Source organism: Pan troglodytes, chromosome 8 (assembly GCF_028858775.2).
Source record: "Pan troglodytes isolate AG18354 chromosome 8, NHGRI_mPanTro3-v2.0_pri, whole genome shotgun sequence".
NCBI lineage: Eukaryota > Metazoa > Chordata > Mammalia > Primates > Hominidae > Pan > Pan troglodytes.
This window is the reverse complement of record NC_072406.2, coordinates 145,865,384-145,883,006: the sequence shown is the minus strand read 5'-3', so window position 1 is coordinate 145,883,006 and position 17,623 is coordinate 145,865,384. Positions and strand designations below refer to the sequence as shown.

General features: G+C 44.3%; 1 long non-coding RNA gene across 1 annotated transcript in view; it reads left to right on the top strand.

The window, feature by feature from the left end:
- Positions 1–17,623, top strand: part of LOC107976215 (uncharacterized) — a 97,841-nt gene that overhangs the window by 74,073 nt on the left and 6,145 nt on the right. The window lies entirely within an intron of this gene.

The following is a 17,623-nucleotide window of genomic DNA, read 5'->3' as shown; positions in this document are numbered from 1 at the left end:
AAAGACTGCCTAAAGAACCCTCAACACTTAATGAGAAAACAAACCCAAAAGAAAAATGGGCAAAAAATTTAAACAGACACTTCACTGAAGAAGACACACAGACAGCAAATAAACACATGAAAAGATGTCCAACATTGTTAGCCTTTGGGGAAGTGCCAATTAAAACAACTACACATCTATTCAAATGCAAAACAAAAAAAAACCTGATGATATCAAGTGGTAACGTGCACACGGAACAACCAGAACACTCATATATTAATGGTGGGAATGAAAAACTTGTCCAGCCACTGTGGAAAACAGCTTGGCAGTGTCTTCGAACATTAAAAGTCCACCACCATATGTCCCAAGAATCCCATACCTCAAGAGAAATGAAAACTTTACATTCACAGAGAAACTTGTATGCAAATGTTTATAACAGCTTTATCCATAATCACCAAAAACTGAAAACACTCCAAATGTCCTTCACTGGTGAGTCAGTAAACAAAGGGCATGCATTTAATGGCGATTTTTCCATAATACATAAAAGGAGCCAGTCTCAAAAGGCTATGTGCAGAACAAGTCCATGTATGTGACTTCTGGCAAAGGCAAACTGCCAGGATGGAGAACAGAGCTGAGGCTGCCAGCGTGGCGGTGGGGGGCAGGCAGTGAGGTTGGTCTACATCTTGATTATGGGAATATTACACGACTCTGCAAGTGTCAAAAGTCCTACAACTGGACACCAAAAAGAGTGAATTTTACTGACTCTAAATTTTAAAAATATTTTTTAAATACTCAAAAAAGTTATTAACACAACTTTGTTAATGTTGGTTTTTAGCTTCACTTTAGACAAGTGGCACGGCTTCATGCTGTTCTTGGCTCTCTTTTCTGATCATGGACCAGTGTTTCTGTGGGTGGGAGCAGCTGGGTCCTTCTCTCACTCTGCTAAGGTGTCATGGGCGCGGGTGGGAGTGAGTGGGTCCTTCTCTCCCTCTGCTCAGATGTCATGAGCACACATCCCCTGCCTCTGGCACCTGTACCACCTATAACCAAGCTTTTCCTGGCATCCTCTTTTTATTTGGCTTTCGTTGTGACATTTTTTCATCACTGAACATCTTTAGAGTTTTCCTCAAAGGTGTTGACATTTTTGTGGCTTTCAAAATTCTGAAATTAAGAAAATTATCATCCTCCACATAAGTTTATATTTTCTACTTACTTTTCTAATATTTTCTTTTCATATTTAGACATTTGATTCACGAGAGCCTTTTTTGCAGTAAGGTATAGGGTCGGAGTAGATTCTTCCAAATGTAAACCTACTAACAACAGTGTTTATCAACCTCCAGGCCTCTCCATCGGGCTTACGTTGTCATGGCAGAAATAACTGCTCACATTTCTAGTCTCTGTGCTCTGGGCTAATACTGTGCCAGGAACATGGAGAAGGCCACCAAGAAACTGGCTGGCTCACTCAGCCCAGCGTGGCAGCAGCAACTCCAGCATTTAATGCAGAACTGAGAGGCAAATAACTGCATCCAGGCAGGAAAGGTGCCTTTGCCAATTCTGGGTCGAGCTAGTTCTGGACTGACGTCTTGCACACTCACATACTCACACACACACACACACAGCAGGCAGGTATGTATCAGGCCTGGAGTCACCACCACTCCAGGGATGGTTTCCCTTGAGCCCTTGAGACCAGAGCCCTCTCAGAGCCACTGTTCCCTTCGCTGAGGTCTGCATCGCTGGGTCAGTAATCACCAGGAGAACCCCTAAACCCACTTTCCCTGGAGCTGTGGAGGTGCTGCAGAAAGATGTTACCAAAATGCCAAGGGTTTGGTCTAGGACCTGTTGCTCACTGCACAGAAAGCCAGTCGGTGAGACAACGGGGACTGCCAGGAAAGAAGGGTTTAATCAGATGCTGCAGCCGAGGGGATGGGAGATCAGTGTCAAATCCATCTCCTCGACCAACTGAAATGAGGGGCTTATATAGCAGGGAAGAAATGTAATGATGTGTAAGAAAACAGGAATTAACGGAGGGGTGAGGAAGAGGAGTCAGTCAGCAGGCAGCCAGTGGTCAGTTAGACAATCATGAGGGGCGAGGGGCCCAGAGTCTCACTGTCCAAGTGCAGTGATCTGGGGAATTTCAGCTTCTTGATGCTATCCAGGGGCCTGATGGTCGGTTTCTGAGAAAGGAACTCAGATGAGACAAATGTAAGTTTCTCAAGTTTAAGACTAGCAGGGTCAGTTTCTATGTGTATTCAAAAGAAACCATAAACATCAATTCTATGGGACAACGAGGCCAGTTTCAAAGAGACTCCACGCTGGCCCCAACAATGTGCTGTCTTGTGTTGCTGAGAGACACCCAGGACACTCCCAGAAAACGAGTGCTGCCTAAGCCTCCAGGGCCTCTGAGGTAGCCAAGCCACTGCCTTCCCCCGGCTGTCCCTGCACCCTTGTGGGCAGGTGGGCTTTGGGCCACCTCTGTCATTGACGGTCCCGACTCAGCATGCCCCTTCCCCTCGCATCTCGCAGAGGCTGTTTCTCCCGTGGCCGGGAATGTTTTAAGTGAGCACTGACTCCTGCAGCCTCTACAAGGGTGAGATTTCTTTCTGTCGGGGTGAGTGGAGACAAACGGGGTGGCAGGTGGCCAGGAGTCACCCAAGCATCCCCCTTTGCCGTACATGGCACAATGGCTGGGTGGGGGTGTCCTCCTGCAGCTGGGGTGTGAGCCCCTTGGCCCCTGTGAGGGGCCAGCAGCGTCCAGCCCCTGTGGAGCAGGGAGCAGCCCTGCAGCAGCTCCAGCCCCGTGGAGCAGAAGATGCAGGAAGGGTCCTTGTCAGTCTAGTCCCATGCAGTGGGGAAGAGGCTCCAAACCCGGAGGAAACCAGTTCCTGGGCCTCTGGACACTTCCATCAAAGCCAGGCCAGACCAGGGCCCACATGGTCCCAGCTCCAGGATGCCACAGACACGCTTGCCTGGCGGCTTCCGTGCACTCTAGAGGTGCAGTTATCACACAGCAGGGCTGGGTGGGATTGGAATAAACCTACAGTGTCCAAGGACAGCCCTGGTGCCCTCTGGGCAGCCCACAGTGCAACCCGCCAGGCAGGGGCGGCCACCGGGAGCATGTGGGGTGCCGTCCACCCCAGAGGCAACCACTGAGGCCCTGCCCAGGAGAGGGCCAGGCCTTGGGGCTGGAATCAGAAGGCTCAGGGAGATGCCCTGGGGCTGCTTCTTGCCTGTGAAAGTGGGAACAGGTCCCCCAGCAGGCTCACGGAGGACATGGGCCCTTTGGGTGACCAGGAGGCAGGGCCCTTGCCTAGTACCTACTGTGAACATTCTGCAGTCTATCTCACCCTCAGGATTTCAGGGTGCTGCATTTTAGAACAGCGTTCCCTTTTCCTGCAGTAGATGAGTAAGCAAATCACAGTGAACAAGGGCCATCTAGAACAATAATACTTATGTATTTCGGAGTTTGAAATATTTAGAGCATGAAAATGTGTGATTTAAAAATATGTTATAAAATAGCTAGAGAAGAACTGTAATGTTCCCAACACAGAGAAAAGATAAACGGTTGAGGGGATGGATACCCCATTGCCCTGATTTGATGATAATACACTGTATACATGGACCAAAATCTCACATGTGGCCTCCCAGTGTATACAACTGTGATATATCAATAAACATAAACACATTTAAAAATTTTTAACCGTGGTAACAGTGGAATGTAAGTCGGGGCCGAGTAATGGAGTGAATGGTGTAGGCGAAACACAGAGAAGGCGGTTAAGATGAAGCCTCACTCAGCACAGTTGCAACTTCATTAACATTGGACTAGCTAGATGCTCTAATTAGATAGAACTTGGGTAGCTGTTAATTTGTATAGATACTAATATCATGCAAAGTAATTTAAAAGCATTACTAGGGATAAAATAATTATTTTACAATAATTAAAAAGGTTCAATTCTCCAAGAGATGATAATTGTTACAAGCACATAAGGGAATGACCTAAAAATGTGTCTGTGTGCTTGTGTGTTTGTGTGTGTGTTTGTAGGTGTGTTTATGTTTGTGTGTGTGTTCGTGTGTGTTTGTGTGTGTGTTAAAAACTGACAGAAACACAAAGAGGTGGTCATAGTGGGAGATTTTAACACATCTATCAGCAAGCTACACAGCAAGCACAGAAAAAATCAGTAGCTATTCAAAAGATTTGAATGAAGCAATTAAGAAAGAGTAATGTTTGTGGACACTGGATCCAGCACCTGCAGATACACATTCATTTCAAACTCATGCAGACGTTAATAAAAGCACCATAGCAATGTGTCATCAGGCCAGAGTCTCAAACTGTCAGGCTTTGAAATCATACAGAATATAGCCTCTGACTACAATGCAATTAAATGAGAAATCAACAACAGATAACCAGAAAATTCCCATGTGCTTGGAAATACAGAAACATAAATACCTCAAAAAGCGTTTCTTTTTTTTTTTTTTTTTTTTTTTTTTTTTGAGACGGAGTCTCGCTCTGTCGCCCAGGCTGGAGTGCAGTGGCGCGATCTCGGCTCACTGCAAGCTCCGCCTCCCGGGTTCACGCCATTCTCCTGCCTCAGCCTCCCGAGTAGCTGGGACTACAGGCGCCCGCTACCACGCCCGGCTAATTTTTTGTATTTTTAGTAGAGACGGGTTTCACCGTGTTAGCCAGGATGGTCTCGATCTCCTGACCTCGTGATCCGCCCGCCTCAGCCTCCCAAAGTGCTGGGATTACAGGCGTGAGCCACTGCGCCCGGCCAAAAAGCGTTTCTTAAATTGAGGTATAATTTATCTTAAACCCAATGCACAGTAAGTATACAATTTGTCAACTGCTTTCCTTTTCATCTTTTCTTTAAGAAAACTTTGCCTTCCTGAGGTTGTGAAGGTATTCTCCCACATTTTCTGCCAGATACTCTTTAGTTTCAGCCTTTCCGTTAAGGTCTAGGATCCATCTCAGAGCATTTTTGTGCATGGTGTGAGGTGGATGTCAGGGTTTTTGCTTTTCCCAAGTGGATATCTAACACAGTGTGTCTGAGTCTTTCCTTTCCCCTGTTCTCTAGCTGAAGTTCAGCTGGGTCTTTCCTTTCCCCTGCTAAGATGCCTTTGCTCTCTGGCTGAAGATCAGCTGGGTGTCCTGCATGAGTTTATTGACGGACCTCTGTTTGTTCCATTCGTCTACTTGTCCATCTTTACACAAATACCACATTGTCATTGCTTGTGTAGCTGTATGATAAAAGTTAAAATTAACTATTCTAAGTCTTGATATTTTGTTCTTTTTCAAGATTTTTCTGTGGCCATTCTAGGTTCTTTGTATGTCCATGTAAATCTTAGATTCAGCGTGAATAAGTATTGAATTTTGTCACATGGATTTCCTGCATCGATTGTGATGATCTTGAATTCTTTCCTGGGCAACACCAAGAACCCTCCTGGGCTAAGCCCCAGTTTTGGGGCTTGCCTGTCCTGCATCAATACCACAAAAAATATGAAATGCTTAGAGATACATCCAACAAAACACATGAAAGATCTATCTATACACCAAAAGCTACAGATACCTGCTGAGACTAATTAGAGACCTAAATAAATGGAGAGATACACTATGTTCATGGACCAGAAGAATTGATACTGTTAATGGGTCAATTCTCATAAGACTGATCTACAGATTAAATTCAATGACAGTCAAAACCCCAGAAGTTTTTTTGTGGAAATTGACAAACTTATTCTAAAATTCATATGGAAATACAAAAGATCTAAAATAGCCAAAACAACCTTGAAAAAGAATAGCAAATTTGGAGGATTGATACCATAAGATTTAAAGACATATAAAGCCAGAGTTATCAAGAAAATGTGGCACTGGTGTTAAGATAAACAAATAAAATAATGGAACTAAATAGAGAGACCAGAAATCAACTCAGAAAAATATGGACAATATTTGTGAAAGGGACAAAGACAACTCAGTACAGAAAAAAGAACTTTGAGCTATACCTCATACCATAAGCAAAAATGAACTCAAAATACATCAAGGACCTAAATAAAAACTCTTAAAATTATACAACTTCTAGAAGAAAATATGGGAAAAAATCTTGGTGATCTTGGATTATGCAAAGATTTCTTGACTATAACTTGAATATAAAATACAAACTATAAAAGAATCAATAGATGGATTGTACTTCATCAAAATGAAAACCTCCTCCTAAAACAGATTAAGAAAACAAAAAGATAAGCCATAGACTAGGAAAAAAATTGCACATTATGTATCTAATAAAGGATTTATATTCAGAAAATACAATGAATGCTTATACTCAAGAATAAGGAAACAAATAACCCAATAAAATAATAGGCAAAATATTTGAGCTTCACCAGAGACAACACATGAATGGCAACTAGGCAAGCGTCATTAGTCTTTAGGGAAATGCAAATTAAAACCATTGCACTTCTAGTACAGTGGCTAAAATTAAAACATGGACCACACCAGTTGTTGGAGAGGATGTCGAGAATCTGGAACTCAAAATAGTAAATCCACTTTGGAAAATGGTTTGGAGGTTTCCTAAGTAGGTAAACGTACACCTACCATATGATCTAGCCATTGTACTCCTAGGTATTCACCCAAGGAAATTAAGACATCTGCGTGTAAAAAGACTTGTATGTGAATGTTCACAGCGGCATTACTGACAATAGCCCCAAACTGAAACAACCCAAATGTCCACCAACAGGTGAATGGATTAAACACATTGTGGGGCATCCATACAATGGAATGCAACTCGGGAATGGCAAGGACCGAACAAGCAATACAACAGTAACATGGATGAATCTAAAAATATTGTGTCATGAAAGCCGGAAGAAAGAGGGTGCAGGCGATGATTCTGTGACTATAAATTCCAGACAGCGCAGACTGACCTGTGGTGACAGAGGCACATCAGTGGTCGTGGGAGACGGGGTGTGGGGAGGGGCACAAAGGAGGGTAAAAGTGGGACAGGAAGTGGAAGCTGTGATGATGAGATGTTCACTGCCTTGATTGTGGTGATGGCTTCACTGGCATGTGCACATCGGAACTCATCAGATGGTCCACTTCATATACACCAGTTTATTGTACATTGATTATACCTCAATAAAGCTCTTTTTATTTTTTTTAATTTTATTATTATTATACCTCTAAGTTTTAGGGTACATGTGCACAACGTGCAGGTTTGTTACACATGTATACATGTGCCATGTTGGTGTGCTGCACCCATTAACTCGTCATTTAGCATTAGGTATATCTCCTAATGCTATCCCTCCCCCCTCCCCCCACCCCACAACATTCCCCGGTGTGTGATGTTCCCCTTCCTGTGTCCATGTGTTCTCATTGTTCAATTCCCACCTATAAGTGAGAACATGCAGTGTTTGGTTTTTTGTCCTTGTGATAGTTTGCTGAGAATGATGGTTTCCAGTTTCATCCATGTCCCTAAAAAGGACATGAACTCATCATTTTTATGGCTGCATAGTATTCCGTGGTGTATATGTGCCACATTTTCTTAATCCAGTCTATCATTGTTGGACATTTAGGTTGGTTCCAAGTCTTTGCTATTGTGAATAGTGCCACTATAAACATACGTGTGCATGTGTCTTTATAGCAGCATGATTTATAATCCTTTGGGTATATACCCAGTAATGGGATGGCTGGGTCAAATGGTATTTCTAGTTCTAGATCCCTGAGGAATCGCCACACTGACTTCCACAATGGTTGAACTAGTTTACAGTCCCACCAACAGTGTAAAAGTGTTCCTATTTCTCCACATCCTCTCCAGCACCTGTTGTTTCCTGACTTTTTAATGATCGCCATTCTAACTGGTGTGAGATGGTATCTCATTGTGGTTTTGATTTGCATTTCTCTGATGGCCAGTGATGATGAGCATTTTTTCATGTGTTTTTTGGCTGCATAAATGTCTTCTTTTGAGAAGTCTGTTCATATCCTTTGCCCACTTTTTGATGGGGTTGTTTTTTTCTTGTAAATTTGTTTGAGTTCATTGTAGATTCTGGATATTAGCCCTTTGTCAGATGAGTAGGTTGCGAAAATTTTCTCCCATTCTATAGGTTGCCTGTTCACTCTGATGGTAGTTTCTTTTGCTCTGCAGAAGCTCTTTAGTTTAATTAGATCCCATTTGTCAATTTTGGCTTTTGCTGCCATTGCTTTTGGTGTTTTAGACACGAAGTCCTTGCCTATGCCTATGGCCTGAATGGTATTGCCTAGGTTTTCTTCTAGGGTTTTTATGGTTTTAGGTCTAACATTTAAGTCTTTAATCCATCTTGAATGAATTTTTGTATAAGGTGTAAGGAAGGGATCCAGTTTCAGCTTTCCACATATGGCTAGCCAGTTTTCCCAGCACCATTTATTAAATAGGGAATCCTTTCCACATTGCTTGTTATTGTCAGGCTTGTCAAAGATCAGATAGTTGTAGATATGTGGCATTATTTCTGAGTGCTCTGTTCTGTTCCATTGATCTATATCTCTGTTTTGGTACCAGTACCATGCTGTTTTGGTTACTGTAGCCTTGTAGTATAGTTTGAAGTCAGGTAGCGTGATGCCTCCAGCTTTGTTCTTTTGGCTTAGGATTGACTTAGCAATACAGGCTCTTTTTTGGTTCCATATGAACTTTAGTTTTTTCCAATTCTGTCAAGAAAGTCATTGGTAGCTTGATGGGGATGGCATTGAATCTATAAATTACCTTGGGCAGTATGGCCATTTTCACGATATTGATTCTTCCTACCCATGAGCAAGGAATGTTCTTCCATTTGTTTGTATCCTCTTTTATTTCATTGAGCAGTGGTTTGTAGTTCTCCTTGAAGGGGTCCTTCACATCCCTTGTAAGTTGAATTCCTAGGTATTTTATTCTCTTTGAAGCAATTGTGAATGGGAGTTCACTCATGATTTGGCTCTCTGTTTGTCTGTTATTGGTGTATAAGAATGCTTGTGATTTTTGTGCATTGATTTTGTATCCTGAGACTTTGCCGAAGTTGCTTATCAGCTTGAGGAGATTTTGGGCTGAGATGATGGGGTTTTCTAGATATACAATCATGTCATCTGCAAACAGGGATAATTTGATTTCCTCTTTTCCTAATTGAATACCCTTTATTTCCTTCTCCTGCCTGATTGCTTTGGCCACAACTTCCAACACTATGTTGAATAGGAGTGGTGAGAGAGGGCATCCCTGTCTTGTGCCCGTTTTCAAAGGGAATGCTTCCAGTTTTTGCCCATTGAGTATGATATTGGCTGTGGGTTTGTCATAGATAGCTCTTATTATTCTGAGATACATCCCATCAATACCTAATTTATTGAGAGTTTTTAGCGTGAAGGGTTGTTGAATTTTGTCAAAGGCCTTTTCTGCATCTATTGAGATAATCATGTGGTTTTTGTCTTTGGTTCTGTTTATATGCTGAATTACATTTGTTGATTTGCGTATGTTGAACTAGCCTTGCATCCCAGGGATGGAGCCCACTTGATCATGGTGGATAAGCTTTTTGATGTGCTGCTGGATTCAGTTTGCCAGTATTTTATTGAGGATTTTTGCATCGATGTTCATCAAGGATATTGGTCTAAAATTCTCTTTTTTCGTTGTGTCTCTGCCAGGCTTTGGTTATCAGGATGATGCTGGCCTCATAAAATGAGTTAGGGAGGATTCCCTCTTTTTCTATTGATTGGAATAGTTTCAGAAGCAATGGTACCAGCTCCTCTTTGTACCTCTGGTACAATTTGGCTGTGAATCCATCTGGTCCTGGACTTTTTTTGGTTGGTAAGCTATTGATTGCCTCAATTTCAGAGCCTGTTATTGGTCTATTCAGAGATTCAACTTCCTCCTGGTTTAGTCTTGGGAGGATGTATGTGTCGAGGAATTTATCCATTTCTTCTAGATTTTCTAGTTTATTTGTGTAGAGGTGTTTATAGTATTCTCTGATGGTAGTCTCTATTTCTGTGGGATTGGTGGTGATATCCCCTTTATCAATTTTTATTGCGTCTATTTGATTCTTCTCTCTTTTCTTCTTTATTAGTCTTGCTAGTGGTCTATCAATTTTATTGATCTCTTCAAAAAACCAGCCCCTGGATTCATTAAGTTTTTGAAGGGCTTTTTGTGTCTCTATTTCCTTCAGTTCTGCTCTGATCTTAGTTATTTCTTGCCTTCTGTTAGCTTTTAAATGTGTTTGCTCTTGCTTTTCTAGTTCTTTTAACTGTGACATTAGGGTGTCAATTTTAGATCTTTCCTGCTTTCTCTTGTGGGCATTTAGTGCTATAAATTTCCCTCTACACACTGCTTTGAATGTGTCCCAGAGATTCTGGTATGTTGTGTCTTTGTTCTCATCGGTTTCAAAGAACATCTTTATTTCTGCCTTCATTTCATTATGTACCCAGTAGTCATTCAGGAGCAGGTTGTTCAGTTTCCATGTAGTTGAGTGGTTTTGAGTGAGTTTCTTAAGCCTGAGTTCTAGTTTGATTGCACTGTGGTCTGAGAGAATTTGTTATAATTTCTGCTCTTTTACATTTGCTGAGGAGTGCTTTTCTTCCAACTCTGTGGTCAATTTTGGAGTAGGTGTGGTGTGGTGCTGAAAAGAATGTATATTCTGTTGATTTCGGGTGGAGAGTTCTGTAGATGTCTATTAGGTCCGCTTGGTGCAGAGCTGAGTTCAATTCCTGGGTATCCTTGTTAACTTTCTGTCTCGTTGATCTGTCTAATGTTGACAGTGGAGTGTTAAAGTCTCCCATTATTATTGTGTGGGACTCTAAGTCTCTTTGTAGGTCACTCAGGACTTGCTTTATGAATCTGGGTGCTCCTGTATTGGGTGCATATATATTTAGGATAGTTAGCTCCTCTTGTTGAATTGATCCCTTTACCATTATGTAATGGCCTTGTCTCTTTTGATCTTTGTTCGTTTAAAGTCTGTTTTATCAGAGACTAAGATTGCAAGCCCTGCCTTTTTTTGTTTTCCATTTGCTTGGTAGATCTTCCTCCATCCCTTTATTTTGACCCTATGTGTGTCTCTGCATGTGAGATGGGTTTCCTGAGTACAGCACACTGATGGGTCTTGACTCTATCCAATTTGCCAGTCTCTGTCTTTTAATTGGAGCATTTAGCCCATTTACATTTAAGGTTAATATTGTTATGTGTGAATTTGATCCTGTCATTATGATGTTAGCTGGTTATTTTGCTCAATAGTCAATGCAGTTTCTTCCTAGCCTTGATGATTTTTACAGTTGGGCATGTTTTTGCATTGGCTGGTACTGGTTATTCCTTTCCATGTTTGGTGATTCCTTCAGGAGCTCTTTTAGGGCAGGGCTGGTGGTGACAAAATCTCTCAGCATTTGCTTGTCTGTAAAGTATTTTATTTCTCCTTCCCTTATGAAGCTTAGTTTGGCTGGATATGAGATTCTGGGTTGAAAATTCTTTTCTTTAAGAATGTTGAATATTGGTCCCCACTCTCTTCTGGCTTGTAGAGTTTCTGCTGAGAGATCAGCTGTTAGTCTGATGGGCTTCCCTTTGTGGGTAACCCGACCTTTCTCTCTGGCTGCCCTTAATATTTTTTCCTTCATTTCAACTTTGGTGAATCTGACAATTATGTGTCTTGGAGTTGCTCTTCTCGAGGAGTATCTTTGTGGCGTTCTCTGTATTTCCTGAATTTGAATGTTGGCCTGCCTTGCTAGATTGGGGAAGTTCTCCTGGATAATATCCTGCAGAGTGTTTTCCAACTTGGTTCTATTCTCCCTGTCACTTTCAGGTACACCAATCACACGTAGATTTGGTCTTTTCACATAGTCCCATATTTCTTGGAGGCTTTGTTTGTTTCTTTTTATTCTTTTTTCTCTAAACCTCTCTTCTCACTTCATTTCATTCATTTCGTCTTCCATCACTGATACCTTTTCTTCCAGTTGATCGCATCAGCTACTGAAGCTTCTGCATTCATCACATAGCTCTCGTGCCTTGGTTTTCAGCTCCATCAGGTCCTTTAAGGACTTCTCTGTGTTGTTTATTCTAGTTATCCATTCATCTAATTTTTTTTCAAAGCTTTTAACTTCTTTGCCATTGGTTCGAATTTCCTCCTGTAGCTCAGAGTAGTTTGATCATCTGAAGCCTTCTCTCAACTCGTCATTCTCTGTCCAGCTTTGTTCCGTTGCTGGTGAGGAGCTGCGTTCCTTTGGAGGAGGAGAGGTGCTCTGATTTTTAGAGTTTCCAGTTTTTCTGCTCTGTTTTTTTCCCATCTTTGTGGTTTTATCTACCTTTGGTCTTTGATGATGGTGACGTACAGATGGGTTTTTGGTGTGGATGTCCTTTCTGTTTGTTAGTTTTCCTTCTAACAGACAGGACCCTCAGCTGCAGGTCTGTTGGAGTTTGCTAGAGGTCCACTCCAGACCCTGTCTGCCTGGGTACCACCAGTGGTGGCTGCAGAACAGCGGATATTGGTGAACTGCAAATGCTGCTGCCTGATTGTTCCTCTGGAAGTTTTGTCTCAGAGGAGTACCCGGCCGTGTGAGGTGTCAGTCTGCCCCTACTGTGGGATGCCTCCCAGTTAGGCTACTCGGGGGTCAGGGACCCACTTGATGAGGCAGTCTGCCCGTTCTCAGATCTCAAGCTGCATGCTGGGAGAACGACTACTCTCTTCAAAGCTGTCAGAGAGGGACATTTAAGTCTGCAAAGGTTACTGCTGTCTTTTTGTTTGTCTGTGCCCTGCCCCCAGAGGTGGAGCCTACAGAGGCAGGCAGGCCTCCTTGAGCTGTGGTGGGCTCCACTGAGTTCGAGCTTCCCGGCCGCTTTGTTTACCTAATCAAACAACGAACTCGGCAATGGTGGGCGCCCACCCCCCACCCAGCCTCGCTGCCACCTTGCAGTTTGATCTCGGACTGCTGTGCTAGCAATAAGTGAGGCTCTGTGGTCTTAGGACCTCCGAGCCAAGTGTGGGATATAATCTCCTGGTGTGCTGTTTTTTAAGCCAGTTGGAAAAGCACAGTATTAGGGTGGGAATGACCCGATTTTCCAGGTGCCCTCTGTCACCCCTTTCTTTGACTAGGAAAGGGAATTCCCTGACCCCTTGTGCTTCCCGGGTGAGGTGATGCCTCGCCCTACTTCAGCTCGCGCACGGTGCACTGCACCCACTGTCCTGCACCTACTATCTGGCACTCCCCAGTGAGATGAACCCGGTACCTCAGTTGGAAATGCAGAAATCATCCATCTTCTGTGCCGCTTACGCTGGGAGCTGTAGACCAGAGCTGTTCCTATTTGGCCATCTTGGCTCCTCTCCTTTTTTTTTTTTTTTTTTTTTTTTGAGATGGAGACTCGCCCTGTCACCAACGCTGGAGTGCGGTGGCGAGATCTCGGCTCACTGCAACCTCTGCTTCCTGGGTTCAAGATATTCTCCTGCCTCAGCCTCCCCAGTAGCTGGAATTACAGGCACACACCACGATGCCTGGCTAATTGTTTGTATTTTTAGTAGAGACGGGGTTTTGCCATGTTGTCCAGGCTGGTCTAGAATTCCTGACCTCAGATGATCCACCCACGTCATCCTCCCAAAGTGCTGGGATTACTGGCATGAGCTACCATGCCCAGCCAAAAATATCTTTCAAAAACAAAAGTTCAATAAAGAATTGTTCATACATACAAAAGATGAAGGAATATATCACAAGCAGACCGGCACTACAAAAAATATTTAGAGAAATCCTCCAGGTAAAAGGCAAATGATACCAAGTGGAAATATGGATCTATAAAAAGAAATAAAGAGCACAGTGAATGCCAATATGAATAAATATACAACACTTTTCCTTATTATTTAAAAGATAAGTATCTGTATAAACAAAACCAATAACAATTTATTGTGGAATTTATAACACATGAACACAAAATGCATGATCACAGTAGCACAAAGGCCAGTAGGAGAGAAACGGAAGTACACTATTGTACAGCTTGTATAATATACGTGAAGAAATAACATATCACGTGAAGGTAGAGGATGACAAGTTAAAGGAATACACTAACCCTAAAACAACCACTAAAGTAACAAAAGAAGGAGTTACAGGTCATAGTCAGCAAAGGAGATAAAATGTAATCATAAAAAGGGAAGAAAAAGATGACAACGGGAACAAAAATCAGACAGGATAAATAGCAAACAAATAATAATGTGGTAGATGTAAGTGTAATCATAATAATGACATTAAATGTAAATGGTTAAATACCACAAATAAAAGACAGAGATTATCAGATTGAATAAAAACGCAAGACCCAACTATATGTGGCCTACAAGAAGCACAATTCAAAAAGAAAGACACAAGTAGGTTTAAAGTAAAATAATGGTAAAAGGTATATCATGCACTATTTAAAGAAAGCTGGAGCTAATATCAGACAAAATAGATTTTAGAACAACAACTTTCCCTTTATCCCTTTACCAGGGATAAAGGAAATCATTTCATAATATTAAGGGGTTAATTCTTTAGAGGGACAAAATCATCCTAAATAGGTATGCACCTAATAACAACCTAAAAATACATGAAGCAAAAACAATATAACATCAAGGAAAAATAGACAAATCCACAATTAGAACCACAGATTTCAATAAAGATTGAATATCACTATTAACCAGCTTACCTGATTGACATCTCTAAGATGTGCCATCCAGTAACACAAAATGCACATTCTTTTGGGAGAACACAGATCAATTACCAATATAGACCCATATTCCAGGCCATAAAATAAATCTCAAATTTAAAACAAAGTATGTTCTCTAATCTCAAGGGAATTAAAATAGAACTGAACAACAGTGAAATGTCTCCAGAAAATCTCTGAACATTTGGAAACTAAATAACACATTTCCAGATCATCTGGAAACTATCTAATAATGGAATAAACAAACTCTGGATATGCCTCAAAAACATTGTGCTGAGCAGAAACTGGAGACAAAAGAGAGGACGTTGTGTGTTCCACTTATATTACATTCTAGAATGAACAAAACCTATGAAGGAAAGAATCTCAGCAGTGGTTGCCTCAAGGTTGACAGTCAGGGATAAACTGGGAAAGGGTATGCAGGATGTCTGTGGGGTGACGGAAGTTGGCATCCTGATGCTTCTGGGTTCCAGGCACACACACATTTATCAAAACCCATCACCTCAACACTAAGCACATTACTGTGTAAACTGTGCCTCCACAAAGAAATTTAGAAAGGGCTAAAGAATTCCTACAAATCAATAACTAAAAGATGACCCCATTGGGAGAAATGTACAAAAGACACACAGAAGCAGAAACACACATTGATACCAAACCTGTGGGACAAGCAGGAAAATACGAGTCACCAACACAATGAGACGCTGCTTCTCACCCATTAAAGTGGCCAAGACTGAGAATTCCACGAGACCACCTGCTGGAGAGGGTGGGAGAGCCATAGGAGCTGTGGAGCAGTACAGCCACATTGGGAAAAGAATCTGGTATTTTCTTAGGAGGTTTTGAGTAAAGTTTGACCTCAGCATTCCCATTCTTACGGGTGGATTACAAGACAAATATTCACACAAATGACGACCAAGAACCAGGCACAGGAATGTCACCCAGTGCCATTCGCAATAACAGAGGACTGGGGATCGTTCCAAGTGTCCGTGAACAAAGAATGTGTTATGACTTGCGGTGTAGTCACACCACGGAATATTACACAGGTGTCCAACTGAGTGGAGGGCAGCTGCTGAGAAGAGGGAGAGTCTTGACATGAAAGAGCAAGACCTAGAGGACAGCGCACAGCCCGGGGCTCTGGGTTATGAAGCTTGAATCCAACAAAGCCCCACCTGTGTTTCGGGTCATCAACGTGCTTTCAAGAAAGCAACCACAGAATCCCAACGAATGGTCTCTGAGGGTGGGAGAGGGGAGGAGACACGCTCAGGGGTTAGTAACTGTCTATGTCCTGTGCTGAGGGGAGGTTCATGTGCTCTTTGTATTATTTTATAAATAGATGAATAAATGCCATGCATCGAAAAATAAATGAAATGGGTGTTCCAAAGGCAGCCTACTGGGTAGCATTCAGCAGCCCCCACCCTCAAGGGAAGGGCCTCGAGTCTGCGACCCGTCCCAGGTTGGCATCCCCGGGGTGAGGGCACCGGGAGGGAAGTTTGCATGGAAAGCTCTATTTGCGGCTGAGCAGAGCGTGGGGAGGCCTCCCAGCTCAGCGGGTCCCTCCATGGGCCTGCAGAGCACCTTACAAATCGCTCTGGCAGTCCCATCGGAGGGAAAATTTGCAATGAGAGACTTCCAGGATGGGGAGCAGACAGGGGGTGGGGAGGGCAAGGTCACAAAGGAACCGAATAAGAACCACCAGCGGAGGCAGGTAGAGGCGGGGCTGGGGGAGACGCACCTGCGAGGGAGGCAGGGCCCGCCGTGACCTTGGTCTCCACGCAAAGACCTCGGGGAGGCTGCGCGGATGCACCCAGGGCCCCAGCCCTGAGCCCCAAGGTGCCTCGCTGGCTGGTCCACGTCGCTCGGGGCGCTGGGGGGCTGGGGGGGGTGGACGGGGGCGCTGCAGAGGGTCCTCAGTGCTGAGCCTTCGTCGGCCCAGCCCCTCCCCGCAGCCGCCCACGCTGCACCCAGGGCAGGGCCCATTCGTCTCCTGAGGCTGCCCAGTGGCGCCCCCCCAGCGCTCCGTCCTCGCCCCCGCCATGGGTGGGGGTCTCTGAAGTCGCCTCACCAGGTGGGCCTGGAGCAGCCGCCAGCTCCGACCCCCGAGCGCCGGTGAGGAAGGGGTGGTAGAAGGCTGGGTCAAGGGTCACCCGGGAATTCCACTTGTCCACGGGGACCCGGCCACTGCCCAGGCGCAGACAGACCCAGAGGCAGAGTGCGAGGTAGGGGTCTGGGGCTTACATCCCCTGAGAGGGGCGGGGACCTCCCAGAGGAGCTGCTGCACAGGCCTGCAGAGCTCCTTCTCCCACCACTGTCCGAGCTCACCCTCCAACCCCCATCCTGCCCTCAGACACCCAACTGCAGGGAAGTCCAGGAACCAAAACCCCACGCCACACAGACCCATTGGAGGCTCTGAGTGGACAGCTCCCGCCCTTCCCTCGTCCGCCCATTTGCTGGCTCAGAAAGTACAAGATAAAGATGTCAGGACCTAAAAGGTGGGGAGGAGCCTCCCTCCCCTGTGCAAAAGCCCTGGAAGCTTTGTTCACCCCTACAGGGTGCCCCTGGCCCCTGGGGGCCAGCAGGGTTGAGGTCCAGGAAGGGCCCCAAGGCACACAGCCCCGAGAAGGCACGCCAGGCAGAATGGGTCTTCCCTTGCACTGTGTGTGTACATCTGGGGGTGTTCACTTGGGTGCATGTGTGTACACCAGGGTGTGTGTGCACCTGGGGAGGGACGTGCACTGAGTGTATATGTGTGCACCTGGCCATGTACCTGTGTGTTGGGGCAGGGAAGATTATGCACCTCAGGGTGTATAGGTGTAAGAGGGGGTATACCTGATCATATGAGTGTGTACAGGTCCCAAGGCCCCTTGGCCAGGCGTTAGCTCTGGGTAAGTGGGCATGTTGGGCTGAGAGGTGGGGATGACAGATAAGTATTGCAGCAGGTCCCAAAGGTGCATGGTGGGACAGTCTGTGAGCCTGAGCCCCTGCCCTAAGATCCCAGGAGGGCTTACAGTGCTCTTACCTAGCTCTCA